The sequence below is a fragment of the Oncorhynchus clarkii genome, chromosome 14 (assembly GCF_045791955.1).
Source record: "Oncorhynchus clarkii lewisi isolate Uvic-CL-2024 chromosome 14, UVic_Ocla_1.0, whole genome shotgun sequence".
NCBI classification, from domain to species: domain Eukaryota; kingdom Metazoa; phylum Chordata; class Actinopteri; order Salmoniformes; family Salmonidae; genus Oncorhynchus; species Oncorhynchus clarkii.
In genome coordinates, this window is record NC_092160.1 from 17,170,879 (window position 1) to 17,184,556 (window position 13,678).

The 13,678-nt window shown below is 42.9% G+C and overlaps 1 protein-coding gene across 1 annotated transcript in view; it reads right to left on the bottom strand.

Annotated features, from left to right (window-relative positions):
- Positions 1-13,678, bottom strand: part of LOC139366010 (platelet-derived growth factor C-like) — a 69,043-nt gene that overhangs the window by 17,964 nt on the left and 37,401 nt on the right. The gene's annotated exons all lie outside the window — the stretch shown is intronic.

Here is a 13,678-nt window from a genome sequence, read left to right on the forward strand (position 1 = left end):
CTCTGATGGCATTGAGGAGTACAACACATTAGTCATTGGCTTCAGCAATAAGGGCATCGATGATGTCGTCCCCACAGTGACCATACGTACATACCCCAAACAGAAGCTGCCGCTTTCAAGGAGCGGGACTCTAACCCGAAATCCCGCTATGCCCTCCGACGAACCATCAAACAGGCAAAGTGTCAATAAAGGACTTAAATCGAATCGCACTACACCGGCTTTGATGCCCGTCGGGTGTGGCAGGGCTTGCAAAACTACTGCAATACTTGTTTCGAGGTATATAATACTGAAACATGCATGAGAGCACCAGCTGTTCCGCTCTCCGCAACCGATGTGAGTAAGACCTTTAAACAGGTCAAGATTCAGACGGAATCAGACGGATTACCAGGACGTGTACTGTGAGCATGCGCTGACCAACTGGCAAGTGTCTTCACTGGCATTTTAAACCTCTCCCTGTCCGAGTCTGTAATACCAACATGTTTTAAGCAAACCACCATAGTGACTGTGCCCAAGAACACTAAGGTAACCTGTCTAAATGACTACCGACCCATAGTCATGAAGTGCTTTGAAAGGCATGGCTCACATCAACACCATTATCCCAAAAACCCTAGACCTACTACAATTTGCATACCGCACCAACAGATCCACAGATGATGCAATCTCTATTGCACTCCACACTGCCCTTTCCCAGTTGGACAAAAGGAACACCTACCTGAGAATGCTATTCATTGACTACAGCTCAGCGTTCAATGCCATAGTGCCCTCAAAGCTCATCAATAAGCTAACCCTGGGACTAAGGACCCTGGGACCCTGGGACTAAACACTTCCTTCTGCAACTGGATCCTACTGGGCCGCACCCAGGTGGTAAGTGTAGGTAACAACGCATCCACCACGCTGATCCTCAACACGGGCCCCTCAGGGAAGCGTGCTCAGTCCGCTCCTGTACTCCCTGTTCACTCATGCCTGCAAGGCCAGGCACGACTACAACATCATCATTCAATTTGCTGATGACACAACAGTGGAAGGTCAGATCATCGACAATGATGAGGCTATAGGGAGGAGGTCAGAGTCCTGACTGTGTTGTGCAAAGACAACAACCTCTCTCTCAAGGTGATCAAGACAAAGGAGATGATTGTGGACTACAGGAAAAAGAGGACGGAGCACGCCCCCATTCTCATCTGCGGGGCTGTGTTGGTACAGGTTGAGAGCTTCAAGTTCCTTGGTGTTTACATCACCAACAAACTAACATGGTCCAAGCACACCAAGACAGTCTTGAAGAGGGCACAACAAATCCTAGACTGAAAAGATTTGGCATGGGTCCTTAGATTCTCAAAAGGTTCTATAGCTGCACCATTGAGAGCATCCTGACGGGTTGCATCACTGCCTGGTATGGCAACTGCTCGGCCTCCGACTGCAAGGCACTACAGAGGGTAGTGCGTACACCAGGCGGTGTCAGCAGAAGGCCCTAAAAATTGTCAAAGACTCCAGCCACCCTAGTCATAGACTGTTCTCTCTGCTACCACAAGGCAAGCGGTACCGGAGTGCCAAGTCTAGGCCCAAGAGGCTTCTAAACAGCTTCTACCCCCAAGCTATAAAGCTCCTGAACATCTAGTCAAATGGCTACCCAGACTATTTGCACCCCCCTCCCCCTCTTTTACACTGCTGCTACTCTCTGTTGTTACCATCTATGCATAGTCACTTTAATAATTCTACCTACATTCACATATTGCCTCAACTAAGCGGTGCCCCCGCAAATTCACACTGTACTGAAACCCCCTGTACTGTGGGGAGAACAAGTATTTGATACACTGCCGATTTTGCAGGTTTTCCTACTTACAAAGCAACTGTATCTAGTCTAGCTATTGTTATTTTACTGCTTCTCTTTAATTACCTGTTACTTTTATTTCTTATTCTTTTCCATATTTTTTTAAACTGCATTGTTGGTTAGGGGCTCGTCAGTAAGCATTTCACAGTAAGGTGCTGCATATACCTGCTGTATATGGAGTATGTGACTAATACAGTTTGATTTGATCTCATGAGATTCATGGACTGGACCCCCAACCTGTTGTCCTGTTCCCTCTTGTAATGTGTTGCCCTGTTCCTCTGTGGTTTGGGACGTAGAGGTGGACTTTCGCCAGGCTATGGAAACGGAACCCACTCCCACTAACTGTCCTCCTGAGCGCATCTACATTCCCACAGAGATAAGGGAGAGAATGTTGACCTGGGCACACACAGCCGTCGCTGGACATCCTAAGATCACCCGTACTATAAAATCACTCTCTGAAAAGTATTGGTGGCCCACCTTGGTCCAGGACCTTACTCGCTATGTCAACCGGCACGCTCCAGTAGGGAAACTCCTTACCCTTCCCGTGCCTCAGCGTCCCTGGTCTCATCTGTCCGTTGACTTTGTTACTGGTCAAATTTTATTTGTCACACGCGCCGAATACAACAGGTAGACCTTGCAGTGAAATGCGTACTTACAAGCCCTGCAGTTTTAAGAAAATACCTAAAAAAAAACTGCAACCTGGCCAAGATAAAGCAAAGCAGTGCGACACAAACAACAACACAGAGTTACACATGGAATAAACAAACATACAGTCAAAAATACAATATACAGTGTGTGCAAATGATGTAGGATAAGGGAGGTAAGGCAATAAATAGGTCATAGTGGTGAAATAGTTACAATATAGATATTTAACACTGGAGTGACTGATGTGCAGAAGATGAATGTGCAAGTAGAGATATTGGGGTGTAAAGGAGCAAAATAAATAACAGTATGGGGATGAGGTAGTTGGATGGGCTATTTAGATGGGTTATGTACAGGTGCAGTGATCTGTGAGCTGCTCTGACAGCTGGTGCTTAAAGTTAGTGAGGGAGATATGAGTCTCCAGCTTCAGTGATTTTTGCAGTTCGTTCCAATCATTGGCAGCAGAGAACTGGAAGGAAAGGCGGCCAACAAGGAATTGGCTTTGGGGGTGACCAGTGAGCTGAGATAAGGCGGGGCTTTACCTAGCAAAGACTTATAGATGAGGTAATATGTACATGTAGGTAGAGTTATTAAAGTGACTACATACAGATAATAACAGCAAGTAGCAGCAGTGTATAAGGGGGGGGGGGGGGGGGGGTGCAAATAGTCTGAGTAGCCATTTGATTAGCTTTCAGGAGTCTTATGGCTTAGGGGTAGAAGCTGTTTAGAAGCCTCTTGGACCTATACCTGGTGCTCCGGTACCGCTTGCCGTGTGGTAGCAGAGAGAACAGTCTATGACTAGGCTGGCTCGAGTCTTTTAAAATTTGTAGGATCTTCCTCTGACACCGCCTGGTATAGAGGTACAGGATGGCAGGAAGCTTGGCCACGGTGATGTAGTGGGCCGTACGCACTACCCTCTGTAGGGCCTTATGGTTAGAGGCCAAGAAGTTGCCATACCAAGCAGTGATGCAACTCGTCAGGATGCTCTCGATGGTGCAGTTGTAGAACTGTTTGAGGATCTAAGGACCCATGCCAAATCTTTTCAGTCTTCTGAGGGGGAATTGGTTTTGTCATGCCCTCTTCATGACTGTCTTGGTGTGCTTGGAGCTCTCAACCTGCTCTCTTGAGGGAGAGGTTGTTCTCCTTGCACCACACAGTCAGGTATCTGACCTCCTCTCTATAGGCTGTCTCATCATTGTCGGTGATCTGACCTACCACTCTTGTGTCATCAGCAAACGTAATGGTGGTGTTTGAGTCGTGCCTGGCCGTGCATTCATGAGTGAACAGGGAGTACAGGAGGGGACTGAGCATGCCCCCGTTTTGAGGATCAGCATGGCGGATGTGTTGTTACCTACCCTTACCACCCGTCAGGAAGTTCAGGACTCAGTTGCAGAAGGAGGTGTTTAGTCCCAGAGTCCTTAGCTTAGTGATGAGTTTTGAGGGCACTATGGTGTTGAACGCTGAGCTGTAGTCAATGAATAGCATTCTCAGGTAGGTGTTCCTTTTGTCCAGGTGGGAAAGGGCAGTGTGAAGTGCAATAGAGATTGCATCATCTGTGGATCTGTTGGTGCGGTATGCAAATTGGAGAGGGTCTAGGGTTTTTGGGATAATGTTGTTGATGTGAGCCATGACCAGCCTTTCAAAGCATTTCAAGGCTACAGACATGAGTGCTAAGAGTCGGTAGTCATTTAGGCAAGTTACCTTAGTGTTCTTGGACACAGAGACTATGGTGGTCTGCTTGAAACATGTTGGTATTACAGACTCAGACAGGGAGAGGTTGAAAATGTCAGTGAAGACACTTTCCATTTGGTCAGCACATGCTCGGAGTACACGTCCTGTTAATCCATCTGGCCCTGCAGCCTTGTGAATGTTGACCTGTTTAAAGGTCTTAATCACATCGGCTGCAGAGAGTGTGATCTCCCCCCTCTGATGGTTTCACCACCATTCTGGTAGTTGTGGACAGATTTTCTAAATCATGGTGGCTTATTCCTCTCTCTGGTCTCCCTACCTCTCTCCAGGTCGCTGAGACACTGTTCCAGCAGATCTTCCGGCATGTTCCATTCATTATTAAACTCTCCACCTGCACTTGCTTCCCAACTCCTAGCGTCCACGTTATAGCTGTGGTTGCCATGCTGGTTAAGTGTGCCTTCTAAATAAATCACAGACAGTGTCACCAGCAAAGCACCCCCACACCATCACACCTCCTCTTCTATGCTTCACGGAGGGAACCACACATGCAGAGATAATCCGTTCACTTTCCCTGCGTCTCACAAAGACACGGCAGTTGGAACCAAAAATTTGGACTCATCAGACCAAAGGACATATTTCCACTTGTCTAATGTCCATTGCTTGTGTTTCTTGGCCCAAGCATGTCTCTCTTTTTATTGATGTCCTTTAGTAGTGGTTTCTTTGCAGCAATTCAACCATGAAGGTCTGATTCACTCAGTCTCATATGAACAGTTGATGTTGAGATGTGTCTGTTACTTAAACACTGTGAAGCATTTATTTGGGCTGCAATCTGAGGTGCAATGGACATATCCTCTGCAGCAGAGGTAACTCTTCCTTTCCTGTGGTCGGTCCTCATGAGAGCCAGTTTCATCATAGCGCTTGATGGTTTTTGCAACTGCACTTGAAGAAACTTTCTAAGATCTTGAAATGCTCCAGATTAACTGACCTTCATGTCTTAAAATAATGATGGACTGTCGTTTCTCTTTGCTTATTTGAGCTGTTCTTGACATAATATCGACTTGTTCTTTTACCAAATAGGGCTATCTTCTGTATTCCACCCCTACTTCATAACAACACAAAAATTCCACAAATGTACTTTTAACAAGACACACCTGTTAATTGAAACGCATTCCTGGTGACTACCAAATGAAGCTGGTTGAGAGAATGCCAAGAGTGTGCAAAGCTGTCATCAAGGCAAAGGGTGGCTACTTTGAATAATCTCAAATATAAAATATATTTTGATTTGTTTAACACTTTTTTGGTTACTACATGATTCCATACATGTTATTTCATATTTTTGATGTCTTCGCTATTATTCTACAATGTAGAATATAGTAAAAATAAAGAAAAACCCTGGAATGAGTAGGTGTGTCCAACCTTTTGACTGGTACTGTAAATCAAAACTATAATTCGGCCACTCAGGAACATTCATTGTCTGCTTGGTAAGCAACTCCAGTATAGATTTGGCTGTGTGTAGGTTATTGTTCTGCTGAAAGGTGAATTCAACTCCATGTCCTGTGGAAAGCAGACTAAACCAGGTTTTCCCTCTTGGATTTTGCCTGTGCTTAGCTCTTAGTTTTTCTTTTATCCTAAAAAATTCCCCAGTCCTTAACGATTAGAAACATACCCATAACATCATGCAGCCCCCACTATGCTTGAAAATATGTTTTGCCCCAAACATAACACTTTGTATTCAGGAAAAAAAGTGAATTGTTTTGCCACAAGTCAAGGGGTGTGAATACTTTCTGAAGGCATTGTATGTATGCATGCAGGTTCAATATACATGACATATATATGTGTTCGGCATGCTGTACATATCTTCCTACTACTGTATAAATTTAGTTTAGAAACCAAGTGTCAACTCCCCTCTATCCCAAGCTGCTGTTCAAACAAATGCAAATATGAAAGTGCTTCCCAGAAATCCACTATCCGCAGTTGATTCAATCCCAGTCTAGTGTAAAGTATTCAAATCACCCAGCAGTTGCTTTGCATTACAGAGGTACAGTATGTATCCTATCTAAATGGCTTCATCTCAGTCTACAGCACTTATAATGTACTACCACAGATCCCCCAATCATCAACAACTAAAACCAGCAGTGACATGGAGAAAACAGCATGGTGGCAGAATTGTAGGTTCCACAAATTCTCTCCCCCTATTGGACATTATATATAGCCCCTCACGATCCAGCCATGCCTCTTGATGTGCACTGTACGCCGGAGACTAAGCCAAAATACACCTCCTCCCTTCCACTAGAATAACAAAACAGTTCTACCGTAGAGCAAAAACAAATGGACAAATTGTAGACCTTAGGACAGAACAACATTGCTTTTGGGAATCACTGTTTAAGAGGTAAAAATTATACAGCAAACTGGATTCTTACACGGTTATGGATTCAGAGGTTTGGAGTGCCCGTGTAGTAAATGGTTTAAGGTATTTAATAAGATAATTAGTATTTACTCATCAAGATTAGGATTGATGAAGACTACAGAAAAGTTCACCTAGGGTTCAGAAGAGAAACTGCTGCTTTAGCTAATAAAATACTACTAGATCTCCGATCCTTGTTTGATTGACTGTAGGCCAACATTCAGATGATCTGTGGTTTGTGAATAAAACATACAACTGGAGCTGAAGAAAGCTGTCCTCATCTTCTCTCCCCTCATGACTTTCACATACATAAATACATGCATCCGTCTTAGAACACAGTGCTTGAATGGGAGACTAAGCAAAGCAAGTTGATGTTGGTGTGCCGTGAATTTGGTGGAGGACCTATTCTGTATGGATGGACAGGAGTCACTGGGGACATTGTTCTGTAAAAAGATGCATCCAAATCAGTAAGGTCCTTATTCTCTGTAAATCTATCTGCTTTATAACGCTCTCTCCTGATATTAGTCTTGAAGATAAAGGAGAGAAACTATACAAAAATCAAGTCCCATCTGGTCTTTCTGACAACATCAATATGGTGCTATATGGAAGGATGATTAAACACCAAAGCTGTTCGTTCTTTTTAGCATGAACTGAAAAAAGATGAACAATGCCTTTGTTCCACGGGAGACAATGAAACTCGTTTAGCAGAGATTGAAAGGTCCGGGCATGCACAAATGCTTTAGTAAACACCTCGGGGAAATAAATAAAGTTCTGAGCAGGGTATCACACATCAAAGAGAAACATATCTATTAAATCATTTCTGGAGGATATGCATCAGAAATTACCTTCCAGTAATTGTTGATGTGTAAAGTGAGATGGGATATTGGAGTGGAAATCACGGCAGCACCAATCCAGTTGTCAATGCCACAAGTGTTTTTCAATGCCCAAAATTGCGTAGTATCATCAAAGGTCCACTCTAAAAAAAAACTTGTGAGATTTATGATTCGGGGTATCATAATGTTCTCAAAGGCATTGAGTATGTTTACATGCACACTAATAATTCGATATTAAACTGATTATGGCAATCGGCCGTGTCGGGCTCTCGAGTGGCACAGCGGTCTAAAGCACTACATCTCAGTGCTAGAGGCGTTACTACGTACACCCTGGTTCGAATCTAGGCTGTATCACAACCGGCCGTGATTGGGATTCCCATAGGGGGGCGCACAATTGGCTCAGCATCATCCGGGTTTGGCCGGTGTAGGCCGTCATTGTAAATAAGAATTTGTTCTTAACTGACTTGCCTAGTTAAATAAAAGGTTATATGGCAAAAGTCATGTAAATACCTTACCCTGCTCATCTTAAATCGGTGTAAGGTCAAAATCAAAGTAACCATACACAGATTAAAAACACATGGTTTTCTGCGCAGTCTTTCGAATTATTAGGACATGTTAAAACCTTAAATCGGCGTTCCAGCTTTGAATGTGATCTGCCCATTGTGCTAGCACCAGTTGAACGTGTCTCCTTCTTTAGCATGAGTGAAGTGTGTTCGGATCAACTGAATGTATGAGTGTTATACAGTTTGTAGGTTAAAACTACTATGTCCAAAACTGAATGCAGATGTTCTGCATTCAGTTCCATCAGGTAGCCTGATTTCAGATATGTCCATGTAAACAGGATTTTTAGGGAAATCTTTCTTCTTGCAAAGCATGTAAACATTTTAATCTAACTATTATATTAATCTGACTAGCCACAATAATCGCATTATTGAGTGCATGTACAGTTGAAGTCAGAAGTTTACATACACCTTAGCCAAATACATTTAAATTCAGTTTTTCACCATTTCTGACATTTAATCCAAGTAAAAATCCCTGAATTAGGTCAGTTAGGATCACCACATTATTTTAAGCATGTGAAATGTCAGAATAATAGTAGAGAGAATTATTTATGTCAGCTTATATTTCTTTCATCACATTCCCAGTGGGTCAGAAGTTTACATACACTCAATTAGTATTTGGTAGCATTGCCTTTAAATTGTTTAATTTGGATCAAACATTTCAGTTAGCCTTCCACAAGCTTCCCACAATAAGCTTGGTGAATTTTGGCCCATTCCTCCTGAGCTGTTGTAACTGAGTCAGGTTTGTAGGCCTCCTTGCTCGTACACGCTTTTTCAGTTCTGCCCACAAATTTTCTATAGGATTGATGTCAGGGCTTTGTGATGGTCACTCCAATACCTTGACTTTGTTGTCCTTAAGCCATTTTGCCACAACTTTCATTGTCCATTTGGAAGACCCATTTGCGACCAAGCTTTAACTTCCTGACTTATGTCTTGAGATGTTGCTTCAATATATCCACAACATTTCCCACCTCATGATGCCATCTATTTTGTGAAGTGCACCAGTCCCTCCTGCAGCAAAGCAACCCCATAGCATTATGCTGCCACCCCCGTGCTTCACGGTTGGGATGGTGTTCTTCGGCTTGCAAGCCTCCCCCTTTTTCCTCCAAACATAACGGTGGTCATTATGGCCAAACAGTTATATTTTTGTTTCATCAGACCAGAGGACGTCTTCAAAAACCATGTGCAGTTGCAAACAGTAGTCTGGCTTTTTATGGCAGTTTTGGAGCAGTGGCTTCTTCCTTACTGAGCGGCCTTTCAGGTTATGTCAATATAGGACTCATTTTACCATGGATATAGATACTTTTGTACCTGTTTCCTCCATCTTCACAAGGTCCTTTGCTATTGTTCTGGAATTGATTTGCACTTTTCTCACCAAAGTACATTCATCTCTAGGAGACAGAACGTGTCTCCTTCCTGAGCGGTATGATGGATGCGTGGTCACATGGTGTTTACACTTGCGTACTATATTTTGTACAGATGAACGTGGTACCTTCAGGCATTTAGAAATTGCTCCCAAGGAAGAACCAGATTTGTGGAGGTTTCCAATTTTTATTCTGAGGTCTTGGCTGATTTATTTTTATTCTCCCATGATGTCAAGCAAAGAGGCACTGAGTTTGAAGGTAGGCCTTGAAATACATCCACAGGTTCACCTTCAAATGACTCAAATTATGTCAATTAGGCTATCAGAAGCTTCTAAAGCCATGACATAATTTTCTGGAATTTTCCAAGCTATTCAAAGGCACAGTCAACTTGGTGTATGTAAACATCTGACCCACTGGAATTGTGATACAGTGAATTATAAGTGAAATAATCTGTCTGTAAACAATTGTTGGAAAAATTACTTGTGTCATGCACAAAGTAAAAGTCCTAACCGACTTGCCAAAACTATAGTTTGTTAACAAGAAATTTGTGGAGTGGTTGAAAAACAAGCTTTAATGACTCCAACCTAAGTGTATGTAAACTGACTTCAACTGTAACAGTATTCAGTGATAGGAAAACATATTTAGAAAATTCAGCCTGACTAAACAGTCTTGGCCAAGGGAGGGAGAATGGCTTGCAAAGGGTCTCCTGTCACTGGATAGGATGTTTTTAATCTAGATCTGCATGACTTCTGAAAAGTTCTGATCTAATAAACACTTTGGGTCATTGAACAATCCAAATGGATCACCTTTAAACTGGAACATGGCTGAAGTTGGTGACATCACTTTTACTCACATTCACACAGGTCTCTACACTCTGGGGGAAAAAAAGTGCTATCTAGAACTTAAAAGGGTTCTTCCTGGAATCAAAAGGTTTTTACTTGGAACCAAAAAAAGGACTCTCCTATGGGGACAGCCATAGAACCCTTTTGAAAAACTTTTTTCTAAGAGTGTATGTGCAAAATTAGGGTTAACTATGATCGGCCCAGCATACTATTAGTCTTGACAGATATCATTAAAGATTAATGAACACAAACGGCTTTCTCTGTACTGTTTCCTATTGCAGAAAATTGGTTACAAGTTATTATACAACCAGATGAATGTAAATTATTATAATGTTTAGGGCAAATTGCATGAAAGGCTCTTAGTATTAAGACAGGCCTTTGTTTATGTGTATGCATGTGTGGGTGAGTCCCTTCAGTTAAGCATATTGGCCTGCAGATTTAATCTAATGAATTTAACTGGTTGAACACACTATACGGTGTAGAATAAGGACTCAGCTCCGCATTTGACCATCTTTATGTTATGAAAGTATATGGCAAACTTTTAGGTAGAATTTTGGGTGAAAAGAGTCATGGCTCACATTAATAGAAGAAGGACAACATGTTAGGCAGCTGTATACTTGAGATTCTGAAAAAAGTATCAGAAACCCGAAAAGAGTCAGAAGGTACAGGAAATGCATTTGTTTAAAGAAATACGTGGAAGTGTCAGCTCATCTACCAAAAAGAGAGCAGAGTCAATAAACCCAAGTGAAATATTGTGGTAAATATAAACCAAAAGAAAACTGCAAAAGCGAATGAAAAAAGGGAAAACAGACAAAAAGATGCACCGTTGCTGACCTCCTTTTCCCAATTGTGCCTGTCAGTAACAAATGATTTCTCTGCGCTGCAGGCCATTACGGATTGATGAAGGGAAGAGCTGTTTACTTAAGAGTGAGGCGCACACAACTGCAACATGACAGCTTAAAACATGGCAGTCTTCACTTCAGTTTATCTCTGGGTTTTTTCGTAAGTGAATTGTGCGGGTATTAAGGGGCCTCTATGTGTGTGGTCTGGGATGAGGAAGGAGAGAGAAGAGAGGGGAGGGGGAGGTTGGGGAGAAGACAGGGGTCAGGAAAGGAAAAACGTGAGAGAGGGTTTAGAGAGAGGAAGAGGAGAGTCGAATAGGATGCGAGACGTAGGATGTTAACAGACAGAGTAATGTGATCTTTCATGATCTAAAATGGGACTATTGACACACATCCTGCCAATAGAGGCTGACTGAATTGAGAGAGAAAGGATGGAAGAAATGGAGAGAAAGAGAGACAGAATGAGAGAGCCATGTAAAAAACAGTTATATCAGACAAGTCCAAAGCTAATAGTTGGATCCAGCTCTAAATTCATTTTTTATATCAAATCAAATTTCATTTGTCACATTCACCAAATACAACAGGTGTAGACTTTACTGTGAAATGCGTTCTTACGTGCCCTTTCCCAACAAAGCACAGGTAAAAAAAAGTATATAATAATAAAATCAAATAACAGTAACGAGGCTATATACAAGGAGTACCGGTACAGAGTCAATGTGCAGGGCCACGAGGTAGTTGAGGTAATTGTGGTAATGTACATGTACATAGGTGTAAAAGTGACTAGGCCATTAGGAGAGATAATAAACAAAGTAGCAGCAGCATATTTGAAGAGTGTGAAAGTGTGTATGTGTAAGTGTGTGTGTGGTGTCAATATGCCTGTGTTTGTGTGTGTGTGTGTGTGTGTGTGTGTGTGTGTGTGTGTGTGTGTGTGTGTGTGTGTGTGTGTGTGTGTGTGTGTGTGTGTGTGTGTGTGTGTGTGTGTGTGTGTGAGTGTGTGGGTAGAGTCTAGTGAGTGTGCACATAGTCATTGCAAGAATTTCAGTGTAAAAAAATAAACATAATATAATAAGGGGTTCAATGCAAATAGTCCCTGTAGCCATTTGATTAACTGTTCAGCCGTCTTGTGGTTTTGGGGTAGAAGCTGTTCAGGAGCCTTTTGGTCCCAGACTTGGTGCTCCGGTACCACTTGCCGTGTGGTAATTGAAAAGGGCAGTGGGGAGTGCAATAGAGATTGTGTCATCTGTGGATCTGTTGCGGCGGTATGCGAATTGGAGTGGGTCCAGGGTGTCTGGGATGATGGTGTTGATGTGAGCCATGACCAGCCTTTCAAAGTATTTCATGGCTACAGATCTGAGTGCTACGGAGTGATAATAATTTAGACAGGCTACCTTGGCCTTCTTGGGCACACGGACTATGGTAGTCTGATTGAAACATGTAGGTATTACAGACTGGGCCAGGGAGAGGTTGAAATTATCAGTGAAGACAACTTGCTAGCTGGGCAGCGCATGCTCTGAGTAAGTATCCTGGTAATCCGTCTGGCCCTGCAGCCTTGTGAATGTTAACCTGTTTAAAGGTCTTGCTCACATCGGCTACGGCGAGATTGATCACACAGTTGTCCTGAACAGCTGGTGCACTCATGCATGGTTCAGTGTTGTTTTTCTAAAAGCGAGCATAGAAAGTACTTAGCTCGTCTTCTAGGCTTGCTTCACTGGGCAGCTCGCTGCTGGGTTTCCCTTTGTAATCCGTGATAGTTTGTAAGCCCTGCCACATCCGACGAGCATCAGAGACGGTGTAGTGGGATTTGATCTTGGTCCTGTATTGATGCTTTGCCTGTTTGATGGTTACATTGGCAGGTGTAGCATCCGGATTAGTGTCCCGCTCCTTGAAAGCTGCAGCTCTAGCCTTTAGCTCTGCTTGTAATCCATGACTTCGGGTTGGGATATGTACGTACGGTCACTGTGGAGACGAAGTTGTCTGATGCACTTATTAATTAAGCCGGTGACTGATGTGGTATACTCCTCAATGTTATCGGATGAATCCCAGAACATATTCCAGTCTGTGCTAGCGAAACTGTCCTGTAGCTTAGCATCCATTTCATCGGACCAAATCCGTATTGAGCGCATCAATGATAGTTCCTGTTTGAGTTTTTGCTTGTAAGTAGGAATCGGCAGGATATAGTTATGGTCAGATTTGCAAAACGAAGGGCGAGGGAGAGCTTTGTATGTGTCTGTGTGTGTGGAGTAAAGGTGATCTAGAGTTTCTTCACCTCTAGTTGTACAGATGGCATGCTGGTAAAAATTATGTAAAACGGATTTTAGTTTTTCTTGCATTAATATCACCGGCCACAAGGGGCACCACCTCTGGATGCTAATTTTCTTGTTTGCTTATGGCCCTATACAGCGCGATGAGTGCGGTCTTAGCGCCAGCATCTGTGGTGGTAAATAGGCAGCTATGAAAAATATAGATAACTCTCTTGGCAAATAGTATGGTCTACAGCTTTTCGAGAGTTATTCTACTTTAGGTGACCAGAACCTCGAGACTTCCTTAATATTAGAGACCGCGCACCAGCTGTTGTTAACAAGAGACACAAACCCCTTCCCCTGAGCTTCCCTGCCGCTGCCGTTCTGTCCTGCCGATGTATAGAAAAAACAGCTAGATTAACATTTTCCATGTCCTT